The sequence below is a fragment of the Lissotriton vulgaris genome, chromosome 4_1, assembly GCF_964263255.1.
Source record: "Lissotriton vulgaris chromosome 4_1, aLisVul1.2, whole genome shotgun sequence".
Lineage (NCBI taxonomy): Eukaryota > Metazoa > Chordata > Amphibia > Caudata > Salamandridae > Lissotriton > Lissotriton vulgaris.
Window position 1 is genome coordinate 768,559,029 of NC_141691.1, and position 14,074 is coordinate 768,573,102.

Sequence of the window (14,074 nt, forward strand, 5' to 3'; positions counted from 1 at the left end):
CAAATTTAAATCCAACAATCTCTTCAATAGTAACCTTTTTCTTTTTGCTACCAATCACAGGTTCATCTTTTTTTTTTCGTTTCTCTACTACTTCACTACATTTTTCCTCATATCTCCTTTTTCGACCTACCACACACTTTTCAATTAAAGGATATTGAGGTAAACTTGGAGCATATTCTCTTCTTAACCTGTTATACTCCTTCACACAATTTAGATCTGCACTAATCTTTGTCTCATCAAAATCAATTAGATAAAGTCCAGATAAAGTTCTAATTCGAGATAAAGCAAGATAGGCCATACCCTCTTTGAACACAGTACTTCCAATATTTACCAAAGCACTATCTACACTTAAACCTTGAGATTTGTGAATAGTCACTGCATATGCCAAACAAATAGGAAATTGTTTGCGCGGGACATATAAGTCTTTCACAAGCAAACATCGAGTTGAGCAACGACTGAATTGTTGAACTTCCTCAATTCCATCAAATTTGATTCTTAAAAATTCAATCTCATCTCTATTTGGGTAATTTACAAAACCAACAACATTTCCCATTGCTCCATTCACCACACCTCTTTCCACATGTAAATTTCTTCGTAAAATAATCCGACAATTTAAACATACATACAGATTCTTTTCTAAGCCAGCAGTTTTAGATATAGATTTCTGTAGAGAATCCAATTTTACCTTCAACCTTTCTGACAAAAGAATAGTACTTCCTTCATGCTCTATTCTATCTTTAGCTTCTAGTTTCTTAATTTCTTGATTTTCTAACTTCAAAATTTTTTCATTGAACATTGAACATTCTTGTAGAGTTGGCATCAAGCCTATAACTGACTTATATTCTGCCTCTTTAGTATATATTTTCTCTGCCACATTATTTTCATTGGGAAACAAATTGGAAAGTAATCGTGTTTGTAAAGTTTCTTTCGCATAATCAGTTAGTTTTCCAATTCTTGTATCTTGAAGAATGTTTCCATATTTAGCATCCTTTGCCTGTCGCATATTTTGAATGAGTTCAGTATATTTGAAATGTGACCATATATTAACATTTCCAATACTTCCCAGGCACTTTCTGGTGTCTTCAAGTGTAACAGTTTTAAAAACAGGTTGTCCTTTTACAGGAGTTAGCTGCAGGAGATCTCCAAAAACTATGACATGTTTGCCTCCAAATGACACATCATACTCTGTTTTAAGAATCTGTTGCATTCTTAAATGCACAAAAGCAAGCATTACATTTGATACCATGCTTAGCTCATCAATAATGAGAAGTTTCATTTTTTTAAGGACTCTAGAAACTTCACAACAAGCTTCTCCAGATAGCTTGTGATATTGTAATTTATTTTCATGTTCAACTGGCAGCATCAATAAACGATGTGAAGTAATCCCTTCAATATTGTGTGCTGCCAATCCAGTTGGAGCAGTAACAACACAAGAGAGTGATGACTTAGTTCTTTGCTGTAGATATGTGGCAATTCCTTTAATTAGAAAACTTTTACCAGTTCCAGCTTCTCCACTCACATATAGTCGTACAGGTTGAAATGGCATACATGAGCATTCTTTTTTCTCATGACGAAAACCATGCTTAATCTGCTATGTCACTTCATCATATATTTGTTTTTGCTCAAGATTAAGTTGCTTTTCCAATTCTTCTAAGTTTATTACACCCTCTTGAGCTTGCTCCATTGCTCTTTCCACCTCATCCATGGCATTGGCTGCTTCATTTTGGATAATTGGTTGTCCCAGTGGATCTTGACTCAACGAAGCAGAACTTTGACTATCTTGAGAACTGTCTCTAGCAATCTCCGCTGCAATTGTTGCTTCTTGCTCTATTCCGTCGTTCAACATTTGCAGATAAGTACTAAAAACAGGACATTCTATACTAATTTTAGATGCGTTGAATGAATCTTCATAACTATCAAAGTCACCAAGTAGTTCCTCTTCTGTACGCCATGGTTTGAAGAGTTGCAAAAGAGCTAAATAGAAAAATTCTCTTTTGTCAGGAGTTTCGCAACTCAGTTTTCGGTGATTAATCAAAAGTCCTTTTCTTTGTTTCACCAGACATCCTTCATGTCCAATCACAGCCTATACACCTTTATCGATATTCTCTGTAATATTCCTTTTAAAAGTGTGGTTTTGTAGTATTTCATACAGACAAATGTTTTCAAGCAGATTACTTCTATTTGGATAGTATGTATCCAACATGTTTGTCTTCAGAATGTCTGTACTGTTTGGTTCTTTCTCTGCTAAATATTCAATTTCTTAAACAGGTTTCAAAACTCGGTTTCGTGTTCCTGCAAGACCTAAACTCACCCACATGATTGTTCTAGATTTCACATAAAGACTTGCTGATGATACTCGATCACAACATTCATATGCTCCAATTTCTCGATGAGATAACATCTTCTTTTTTTTTATTTTTATTTTTTTTTTTTTCAAATTACAAAGTTGGTTTCATTTGAATGATTAGAGGGTGAGCCACTTGGATGACGTAATTGCGAACAAGTTCCTGTTTGCATGTGCCAGAGCACAAACATTGGTGAAGTCCTCAGACTTCCTTCGCTTTCTTCCGAATCGTCTCCAGCTGTTGAAAGTTAAAACAGATACCATTGTCAACTGTCTTCGTAAATCTCTCTTCAAGAGGGTTGTTAATTATCTTGCAACATGTCCTCAATTTCTTTGTCCCAGTTGTCATCTCGCCTTTCTGCTTCTGAAACAACTTCATACTCCTGGAGTTCTTGCTGTAGTTCCTTTTCCCAATCTGCGGAGTCATCTTCCGTTGTGCATAGTTCATCTTTTTTGTCAAGCACAAGTTGCTCCATACCTTCTCTGAGAACTTCTTGATTTAAGTCTCGTGCATCACTCACAAACTCGGACACACCTGGACTTGTGGAAATCTCGTCATCTTCCACGTGGGGTTTTCCTTTTGATTTCACAGCAACTGGTGGGGTTTTCGGACGTACCGTTTCTGGTAACTCATTCTCCTGTTTGGATCCATTCTTAGCATCCTTCTCCACAGCATGCTGCTGAGCTGCTAGTGTAGTGAGCTGTGCTGACTGCCTGATGAGGGAAACTCGATAAAAGTAATTTCTCCAGAATACATCTTCTTTGACATGCTTTGGAACAAGATCAAATCTGAGATAACATCTTCAAACTGTAGGTATACAATTTCTTACTTAGGCTCTTTTCATGAGAAATGTCTTCCCACATATCCTTTAGTTCCGTCTTTTCATATTAGGTGATGTAAGACGTTACATATCGAGCCACAGCAATAGAGTTGTCTGCAACATATTGAATATCCATGTTAGCATTCCACATGGACAAAATGACTGGGTTATAGTCATTTATGTATTTGGACTCTTCACTTCTTCCTAAATTGTAGGTATTTTTTGGTGATCTTCTTGTGATAGTATGTCGCAAAGGTGACATCAAATTGTTGACTCTTCCTTTTGAAATTACTTGTTGTGGAAATCCAAAACGACATTTGGTATAGAATTTATCCTTTGATTTGAATTTTCGCCGACAATATTTTCCACAACGATGACTTTGAAATCGTAACACTTTTCCTCTTAAGCCTTATCAGTTGTATTTTAGGTATCTTACATGTTGCATATTCTTCAATGAAAGACAGTACAGTGTCATCTGAGTCTGTTCCAAATTTGGGAGCATCCTTGATCCATAATAGCATATGAATATGAAGAGCACCTCTTGCTTGATACTCTTTTCTCCAAAAGAAATCCAGAACTTCGCCAAGAGGAGGTTTTTTTTTGTTTGTAATAAAAGACATCATATCTTCAAATCTATGATTAAAATATCTGCAAACATTAACCAGATCCAAAGAACACAGTTCTCCAGGTGTCTTGTACTCTATATTTTCTATATTTGCATTCGCCTCCAGAAGAAATTCAAGTAAATCTTCCCAAGCATACTCAGCAAAGCTTAGAGCTAAAAACCATGTAGGTGCTCCTAAGTTTCTTAGCATGCATTTCAAATCACCATGACGACGGTACCAATACTCATTAGTACCACGCTGACATGTCATTAGATTAATTGGGTGAGAATCCAAAACATTGTCTTTCTGTTGCACATTATCCATAAATTCCTTTGCTGAAACATTTTGCAGATGCACTCCACTTTTTAGGATATGGTTCACTGCATAAGAAAGTCCAGATAAGTCACTCTCAAACAGAAGATGAAACAAATATGGAATACATTGACGAAATCTCGGATCTTCTGCATATCATCTTGTTGTCCGGTATTCAGATGCAGGAATCTGCATAGGTCGGTCATCATATCGTGCACCTTGACCTGTTGGAAATAACTGTGGAAAACAACGAGCTTCCAAGCTTTCTTCCCATACACTAATAGGACTCGCTTTTGCTTTTTTCATCTGAAATATTTCAATAGCATTCCCCATTGCTTCTTTGGAATGCAGTGGATGAACACTGCAATGTTCATAAATTTCTTCACTTCTGGACAGAATCACTTTTTTAATTTGTCCAATAGACAAATCATTATCCTCTTCTTCACTTATTTCCTCTTCTTCTACGTATACATTTTTATAGTATTTATTGTTTTTGACCAAATACAACGTTGCCTTTTTGACTTTTCTAACATCCACTAAATCTTGCCAGATTTTCTTACTCTTTGTAGGTACACCATTAACTAGAATAACTAGAGGTTCCTCGTCTACATTTTCAACACCAATTGTCTCAATGTTTTTCTTTAAATCAAGTGGCAAATATACAACTCTACCCTTTAATCCTCTTTGTAAATCTGAAGGATTTAATTTCCCTGTCTTAGGCTCCATACGAACAATAGCCTGAAATGGATGTACACATTGAATAAAAATAGTCTCATAGGTATTTAAATCCTTCAGTTCAGATGGAATATTTATCAACTCAAGATTATTATGTACAGCTCTAGCAGGCATTCTATTTTCATTTAATTTATTATAACAATATTTACATACCAATAAATAAGTTGCAAAATCTTTCCACTCACTATTATTTTCCTCTTCACTTTTTAAATATAAATCAACTAACCTAGTTTGATTTATTGTAATGAGCGCGTCGACAGCGCACACAAGGAAAATTTGGTTTTTCACCTGCAATGACCGTAAACAAGCCAGAGAATGCCCTTGCAGACCTGTTTTTTCTCTCACTCTGCAACGGTCTAATTCTTGCAACATTACAATCTTTTTTTTTAGACTTTCCTTAGTATACTTACGTAAGAAATTGCGGAAGAAATCAATTGAATCCTGTCGTACACTGCAAATACTACTACATTTCCAATTGTGCACAGGAACATTAGGACGTCTCTCTAAAACTTCATCAGCCATCACCTCTTCTGCATTTTTTAAGCACAATTTTTTCTTTTTCAATAGGACAACCGTCCTTCACCTCATATGCTCGACCACTGGTGTCAACTGCATGAAACAAATCATTACTTTGAAAGTAACTCTCTTCATTAAAAAATGGCTCAGAACTTGAAGTATGCATCCATTTTCCAGAAAAAACTTTACAAAAATTACTTCTATTTATATGTCTTTTCCATTTACTCTTAGCTTTTAAAACTTTGATTGCCTTATTCCGTGTATTTATTCTATTAATGACTAAAATAAATAACTTCTTTTTTGTCTCAAACGCGCGTTCAACAATATCCTCAATGTATTTTTTTTTCTTATAAAAAGCTGATTTTCTTTTAGAAATGTTTTCCTTTTTTAATAAATTCGAAACTACTCTATTATAAAACATACGCTTCCTGATTTTCACAAACTGATTAGTACGTCTATTGCTATACACATTTTGTTCACTGCAGAGTTGGGAAACATTGTTCTTTTTTCTCTGATTTCTCCTTGTATATACTGACAACTGTTTTTCCTTTCCCACATTATCCCAAAAAAAATCCTTTGAGATAATTTCTTTATGAAATCCTTGCTTGTCTTACCAGGAGCACTCTTGTTTTTATCCGTCCTTTCTTGATTACGTAATTCTTCTAAATCTTTTCTCCTGGAATGATATGTCCGTTTATAGTGCTTTCTTTTTTCATTTTTGGTCGGCATATTGATTTTTCTTTCTGTTCAAAATTACAATCTGTTATGAAAAAAGTAAAAAAATGTTATAGATCTCTACTAACATATAACATAGAAATTATAACCATTGGTTTACTTTATAAGTAAAATAAAGACAAAGCAACAGTCTCTGAACAGAGTAGGAAATCATGTAGTGAATGCTGTTTCTGACTTTATGACAGTGCATAGCTGTGTCAACATTATAGACGTATTTGCTGATAATAACTTTTCAGGCTTAAGAACAGTACACTGATTTTCAGGCGCTGTAGGTGATCTTTGTGCAATTAATATTTCTGACTATAATCTCTAACACACTTCATCAAAACATTTATTCTCATTTTCATTAAGCAGATCAACGATCAATAGTACAAGAAGACTGACTCGAAAAATGTTTTATTATAAATTATAAATTTATTCATTTAACAATTCATATTCTAATAACACTTGCAACATAACTTCATCAGGTATTTCATCTCCTTCATATACAAAATTCTCATCTTCCCCTTCCAAATCTTCAACCATTTCTAAAAAAGCACTGTCCAAAGTCTCATCCGTGAAATCCTCCTTCCACTTTCAGTTTCCTCTTCAATAACTCCATCAATCAGTTCCTCTATTAAATCACTTGTGATTTCAAAATGCTAATCAACGTTTTCTTGATGGTTTTCCATTATATCAAATAGATTTTGTTGCTGGTCCTTCCAAAAACATATAAAGACTAAATTATATCTTTTTCATGAATAGATAACTAAAAACTACCTTTACTAATTTTTTAAGTAAATACATTACCATACTTTGAAACACATTAACTACATAGATTAAGGTACCACCTTCCTCTTCTTTGAAAACAGACTCACACTGTGATCCTAGACACTTAACACTATCAATTATAATTTATTTAAATTATTACTGCAGTCAAAAGAGATTTTACTGTGAGTTTTGTTTATAGGTTTTCTGGACTGTAGAACAGTTGGATGGATTTTCTGAGTTTACCACTATAAACTGGTATTCAAACTGTATACAGACTGAAGGTGGGTCTCAAAATGTACAAATGAAAATTCACTAAACAGATTACTACTTGCCACAGAGACAGTTGCTTTTGCCTTTCAACAGCACACTCAGCATCTAAATTCCACAGCATGTACAAAAGTTCATGCTAAGCATGAGCAACCATATCATAATAGACCTCTGCAAATGCATATAAAAGGATGCAGACAGATGGTACAGGCAAAGATATAGAGAGATGGTGCCCAACACACCAACAGCCATATCATAATACGCCTCTGCAAATACAGAAGAACAAGTGCAGGCAGATAGTACAGCATGAGTTAGAGAGATAATGCAGATTTAGCAAGAATTAATGCACGCAGACAGTAAAATGTTACAGTCAGAGGATAGATGAAGCAGAACTGCAAAGAAAAGAACACATGGACCAGTCCCATAAAAAGATGGTGCCGAGAGACAGTAAAATAGTATGACAACATACATAAGTAGTGCAAGCAGATACAGACATGATACACATAAAAGATAAAATGGTACAATCGAAGAGAAATAGTGCAAACATTCTGAGAAATTTTGCTTATTATTTTAATCTGCACATACATAGATCCCCTTTACAAATTAGCAACTCACCTTTATAAATGGTTTTGAAGGTTCAAAACTCTATCAATTACACTGCAGATTCTTGGATTTTAGCAGCAAACACTAAAAAAAGTAAAAAAACTCAAATTTTATTACAATATTACACACATCTTTATTACACAACATAGAGGCTTTGTGGCAAATAACAAGCCTAACAGACATATTCCCTAAGATACTCCACCAGTAGATATCCTAAAGCCTAACTAAGCTCAAGAAATGATTTTTAAACACATCAAATAACCAAATTATTCACCCAGATTTATTTAAAATCTAGCTTCACTTACAGTGTGATCTTATACACATGTCCAGGATGCTACATGCCATCTTTTTGATATGTACTGCTAGAGAATCTTACGCAGCATGTCTGTTAGGCGTCTTACTTGCCAAAAGGAATCACCATGGATCACCAAGATCACACTGTGAGTTAAGCTTGTTTTTAAATGATGTTGGGTGAATAATTTGCTTACTAGATTTATATTTAGATTCTGCTAATTATGGTGATTTGGTTTGTTTCCAACATTTTTACAATCACTACTGACACAAAACTAATGACAGAGGTGGAGGGAGAGGGAGGGCAGGAGGGAGACGCAGGGCAGGAGGGAGAGGGAGGGCAGGAGGGAGAGGAAGATGCAGAGAGAGAGCAGGAGTGAAAGACACAGCTGGAGAGGGAGAAAGAGGACAGGAGGCAGAGAGAGGGCAGGAGAGATATGGAAAGGGAGGGCAGGAGGAAGAGAGAGATGGGCAGGGAGGGAAAGAGAGACACAGATGTATGTATGCTGGGTGTAGTAGCTCAGTGGATGAAGGCATCTGCTGCAGGGACCAGTGTACAACCTCATGGTCACAAGTCTTTGTTTTGCTTTAGCCCCCCCCTTTCCTCTCTGACCCCGCACCCAACAAGTGCAGCCCTCGGCCACTATCCACACTGTAAATTTGGCCCCCAAGAGAAACTTTGTGTGTACCTATGAAAACTAACCGACGAGATTGACTTAAATGATTTCATAAAGGGCCCGGCTAACGATAGATCTAAAAGGCAGTTGTGGACAACAGCATTAATACCCTTTTCGCCCGAATTTACGCATTCAATAATATTTTTCAACTGTTGTTGAAATAGTACATCATGAAGTATCCGTTTTATACCATGTACAAAATCAATTGCGTTCTGTTATGCAGTTTGTGTGGACCTTGCAGACGCTGATGCATGAAAAGTACAGTGGACCTATGCAGGCCTTTAAGTGGGATAAAAAAACTGGGGGGTCTCTCAAAGGGGCGTGACCAATGTTATCTGGGCCGTGGCTTAAAACTCGTAAACCAAAAACCTGTGCTTAGCATAGTGTGCTGCCCGACTTGTATTTTGCTATTTGTGTCATTGCATCTAAATATGATACAACAAGTAACATCATACCTACAACAAGTGAGGACTATTGGCTTTGACAATGATTGGTAGTTTCAAAAGTTAAATAAACAGAAACTTTGGCCTGTCGATAATGTTCAGAAAGCTTCCACTTACAGTCCTGGTGACGCCACAACAATATTGCTGTACCTGAGTCTCAGAAGGAGAAGGAAAATCCACACAGAAAATGACTCTCTTTAAAGGATTTCCCTTCCCTTAAAACGCTCACCTAGCATGACCTCATGCCGTCACTTCTCCACTAGTGAGAACTGAGCAGTGTCAGCAACGTCAGCAGCGCAAATATTCTGCCTGCAGTCTCTAAACGGGTCTGTATCGGGCTCTGTTTTATGCCCTGGCACTTTTTCTCAAACTGCAGCAACAGCAGGCTGTCACTGCAGTCCGGGAAAAAAGACAGTCTGCCTGTGCCAGGGCTCAAATCAGAGCCCGATAGAGACCCGTTTCAAACCTGCCTTAAAAAAACTGCAGGTGCTCAGACCCGAAGAGACCCGGCCAACGTAAAGCCCTGAAACTATGTTAATGTCTCCTCTCTCTTTGCACCCTTAAATTTGACTGACAAACAACGTTTGCTTTCCATGAGACACGCTTATTTTTCGATGTTCCACATTCAACGCCTAGAGACTTTGGACTTTTTAGTAGCAGAAGCCACAGCTGCAACGTGGTCAATCCACGGATTAATTACTCTACCTTTCGCACTTTTTCAGTTTTGAAATTCCATAAAGTATTTTGACATAGACAGATACGAGCGGCTCAGTACCTCCGACTTGCATAAACCCTAGTCGCTCCCTTTCACTTATAAATGCCTTAGGGACGGGAAAGAAATATATCTGAATAGAGATGAGTGTACAGAAACACAGGATCTTTCGTTGATGTGTAGCCACATCCAATTGCATGGGTCATGTAGCCAGAACCGCTCTAATGTAGCATGTGTTTTGAAAGGTACACCGGTGCCTGCTATATTCCCGACTTTTACCTTATTGGTTAACGGGAGTTATTTACTTTTAAACAATGAGGATTGCTATGAGTTATTGAACGACACAGCTTACGTTATAATAGTCACTCAGCATATGCTTTCTTCTAAGAATGTACTTTATCCACCCCCGCATGGGAACCTTGATGTTTCCATCTGGCCTTGAATTCCGGCCTTGAATTCAGAGTTCAATAACATGAGCTGAACAAGAGCCTTATTGTCACAAAAACAAGTTACCCTGACATCTGCTCGCAAACATTTCTCCTTCACTTAGCTAACACTCGCACAGAAGTGCATGCCTTATTAAATAGTGACCTTCCTTTACAATTTGGTGAGCTGATTCACACAATCTTTAACGCATACTCCACTTCGGGGCTGGCTCATTTTTTTTTAAAGTATTGAGCAATGGTTTAGTGACTTCTTTGCAGAAAATATTTGGAGTCATTCCTGCTTTCCTTCACTCAATATTCTCCGGTCTATTTCGTGGGCTTCCTGTTTTGCTGGCACTGGCTGCTGGTTTTTTGTTACTATCTTGTTTATTGCAAAATGGATGTCTGTCCTGTCTTCGCAAACGAGCTGGAGCAGTTAGGACTGTTTCGCCACAGGATGCTTGAGTACTACGGTTTCCTGCCACTCGCCACTTTGAGTGCATCATATGGATTATCATTTCGATTTTCCTATTTCAGCTGTGTGCAGCCTGTATTTCATTGCCTGAGCTGTGATTTCATGTGAGCCCTGGACTTATGTCTCTCCAACTTGGTATCTCCTGAAGTGGATTACGATCATCTCATGAGTCCTTTAATTGATCATGAATTGCTTTGTTCTGACGGAAGGATTATGGCCTTTGCAGCGATACATGGAGTTCTGGGTCGTTGCAATATATTCGCAGCGGCGCAAGATTTCTTGACACACAGCTTCATTGAAAACCCACCGAGTTGTCCTCTGATGGTACTAGAGGCTACGGTAATTGAAGAGCATGTATGTTCTTTTCCTCTATTGAATTGGATGGCTGAGTTGTTTTCGGATGATAACAGTGACTTCCTTTTAGAAGCGGTTGCTGCTTATTTCGCCTACTCAGTTTTAGGCTGACTCTTATTGAAGCCATTGATGTCATAATTTTTTTTCTCTCACTATTTTTCCGAGCTTTTATGGACTTTTTTTTTATATAAACAGACCTATTGGCTTTACTAACAGTGGACATTTCAATTTTGTGCTGGTGAGACTTTAGATTTTTATGTGGACAACATTTTTTTCCTCACCTACTCGATTTCGAACTGAGCATTTTATTGAACTCTGATTTGAACTATTGAGTTGCTTATCTTATCTTATCTTATCTGATACGTGCTCGGAGTAATGCAGGGTAATATATGGATAGATGTGCCCTGATTACTGTGTTAAGTTAGCATAAGCTTTTTATGAGTTTAAACGCCATTTTTCTTTCAGCTGCTTTTTTGCGCACGACACACATCTGCTGCTATACTTTTCAGCCTAGTGAAATGTTTTCGGTTCATACAGGAATAATATGTTGTTACACTGATATCAGCCTTGCTTGGCGATCTGTATCTGTACAGCGAGTGCTGAAACCTTCAAAGATATCTCAATACAGTAGTTGTTATAAGCACTGATCTTCGAACGTCCCTACAGATAACATACATGCAGCTGCAGCCAAGATCTGGCTTTTGGCGCGTTTTATTTTGCCTTGCACAAGAGCATAACACACACTTGATGGTGCTTCGCATGCAGAGAGCTGGTTGCTAATGATGTGATCCCTAACCACTAGGATTTTGAGTTATGGTTGCTCTACTTAAACTCAAAAGAGACCTTCTTAGATATAATATAATATGCTAGCTAGGGAGGGTGAGAAATAAGTTTTGGTAAACCCTATTCATTTTGCATCATACTATGCTTGCACCGTTTGTGTTCTATGAACTAGTGACTATGCCGATTACTTTGTTTCTTATAATATGTTTGCTTGTATTAGCTAAGATACTGCTCTTGGGAGCACTGCATTAGTGAATAAACATTTCAAATATGCACGTTTCCTCTTTTACTCCTTATTCTGGACTGAAATTATTGTATACTGAAAGAGTATTCATGTGTTCTACGTAACCTGAGGTGTACTAAGTTCATGTTCTGGTTTGTCTACCTGGGGTACTCATAGCACAGCCCGCGGGCCGGTGACGGCCCGGCAAGCTTTCCTTGGGGCCCGCGGACCTTACCGACAATCGTACCTCTGCTAAAAAAATAATTTATTAGTGTTACCAAACACCGCCACAGCTGCGCTTGACTCAGACTGATAATCACTACTCCCCCGGCCCCCACAGAGCAGAGGCTTTGTCGTATTTCACTTCTTACCACCCCTGCATCTCCACTCTGACAAGCACTTCTCCCCCGGCCACCACAGAGCAGAGTGGAGATGCAGGGGCACTAAGAGGTGAAATACGACAAACCCTCTGCTCTGTGGAGCCGAGCGAGCGGTAATTGTCTGAGTGGAGATTCAGTGGCGCTTGAACAAACCCTCAAAATTATGTAAATGGTCTTTTAAAGACCTGCCAAGTACTTTGGTGCAGCTGTCTGTGTGTGCCCGCAGAGGAAACTGTCTCAGCCCGGACTGAAGGCAGACACAGACAGACACACACACAGTGAGGTAACAGAGGGGGACGGAGACGGAGGGCAGGAGGGAGATAGAGATGGAGACAGACGGCAGGAGGGAGAGAGATCTATGTATGCTCGGTCTGGTAGCTCAATGGATAAAGGCATCTACTACACGGACCTGTGTACAACCTCATGGTCACAAGTTTTCGTTTTACTTTACTCGGCCCCCTTCCCCCTCTCACCCCAACCCCACCAGTGCGGCCCTCGGCCACAAACAAGACTGGAAATTTAGCCTCCGAGAGAAAGTTTATGAGTACCGTAAACATTGGCAGTTTATGATGACCAATTAGTCACTGATTGCTACTCTGGTGGAGGATTTTTGGGTACTAAGGTGAGTTTTGGGACATCGTAAATCACTGAGGTTCAATGCCTCTATGCACAGTTCTGTCTAAGCACGGAATCCCTGCGACAGTCTGTTAGACCTCTTACTTGCCAAAAGGAATCACCATGTATCTTTTGACAACGACGAGGCCTAACAAACATGCTGCCTAAGATTCTCAAGCAGTGCATACCATCTAGCCTAACTAACTTCAACAAATGATTTTTTAACACATCAAGTAAGCAAATTATTCACCCAGATTCATTTAAAATCAAACTTCATTCACAGTTTCATCTAACACACATGACCAGGATCTTACATGCAATCTACCATGTCTCTCTCTATCTACACTATATGTGTCTCTACTCATACCATCTCACTACCTTTACTAGCAAAAAATACACCAAATATATGTATGCAAGAAAAAAGATTCCTTTCTCATTTCAACAGCACACCCTGGATCTTTTGGCAAGTAAAAGACCTAACAGACATGCTGCCTAACATTCTGTACCAGTACATTTCACGAAGACTAACTAACTTCAAGAAATGACTTTTTAACACATCAACTAAGATAATTATTCATCCAGATTCATTTAAAAATAAACTTGATTCACAATGTATTATTAGACACATGACCACGATGTCACATGTAATCTACCATTTCTCTCTCTACCTGCACTATGTGTTTCTCTGCGAATACCATCTCTCGATCTCTGCACCATCTTTACAGATTACAGAAAAACGCTTCCAAATCAGTGAAATAATTACTGTCTGTTTTAAACACATTTTATATACCATTTATTCAGTATACCAAAAATGGTTGCAAAACTACAATTTACAGTTGAAGGAAAGAAACTGAGGAAGGAGAATAAGGAAAAAGAACTGACAGCAGGCGCGCAACTCCCATTGAACTCACAGGGCTTCAACACCCCCCGTCGGGTGTGGCAGCCCGGGATAAGACAGATCCCGGGTACACACAGAGCCGCACCTGAACGTTTCACATGTCTTTAAAG

At 38.2% G+C, this 14,074-nt stretch overlaps 2 pseudogenes; both read right to left on the bottom strand.

Moving 5' to 3' along the window:
- Positions 1–242: 242 nt before the first annotated feature.
- On the bottom strand, positions 243–1,846 carry LOC147722565 (ATP-dependent DNA helicase PIF1-like; annotated as a pseudogene).
- An 800-nt stretch (positions 1,847–2,646) lies between these two features.
- Positions 2,647–6,593, bottom strand: LOC147722566 (synapse-associated protein 1 pseudogene; annotated as a pseudogene).
- Positions 6,594–14,074: the final 7,481 nt, after the last annotated feature.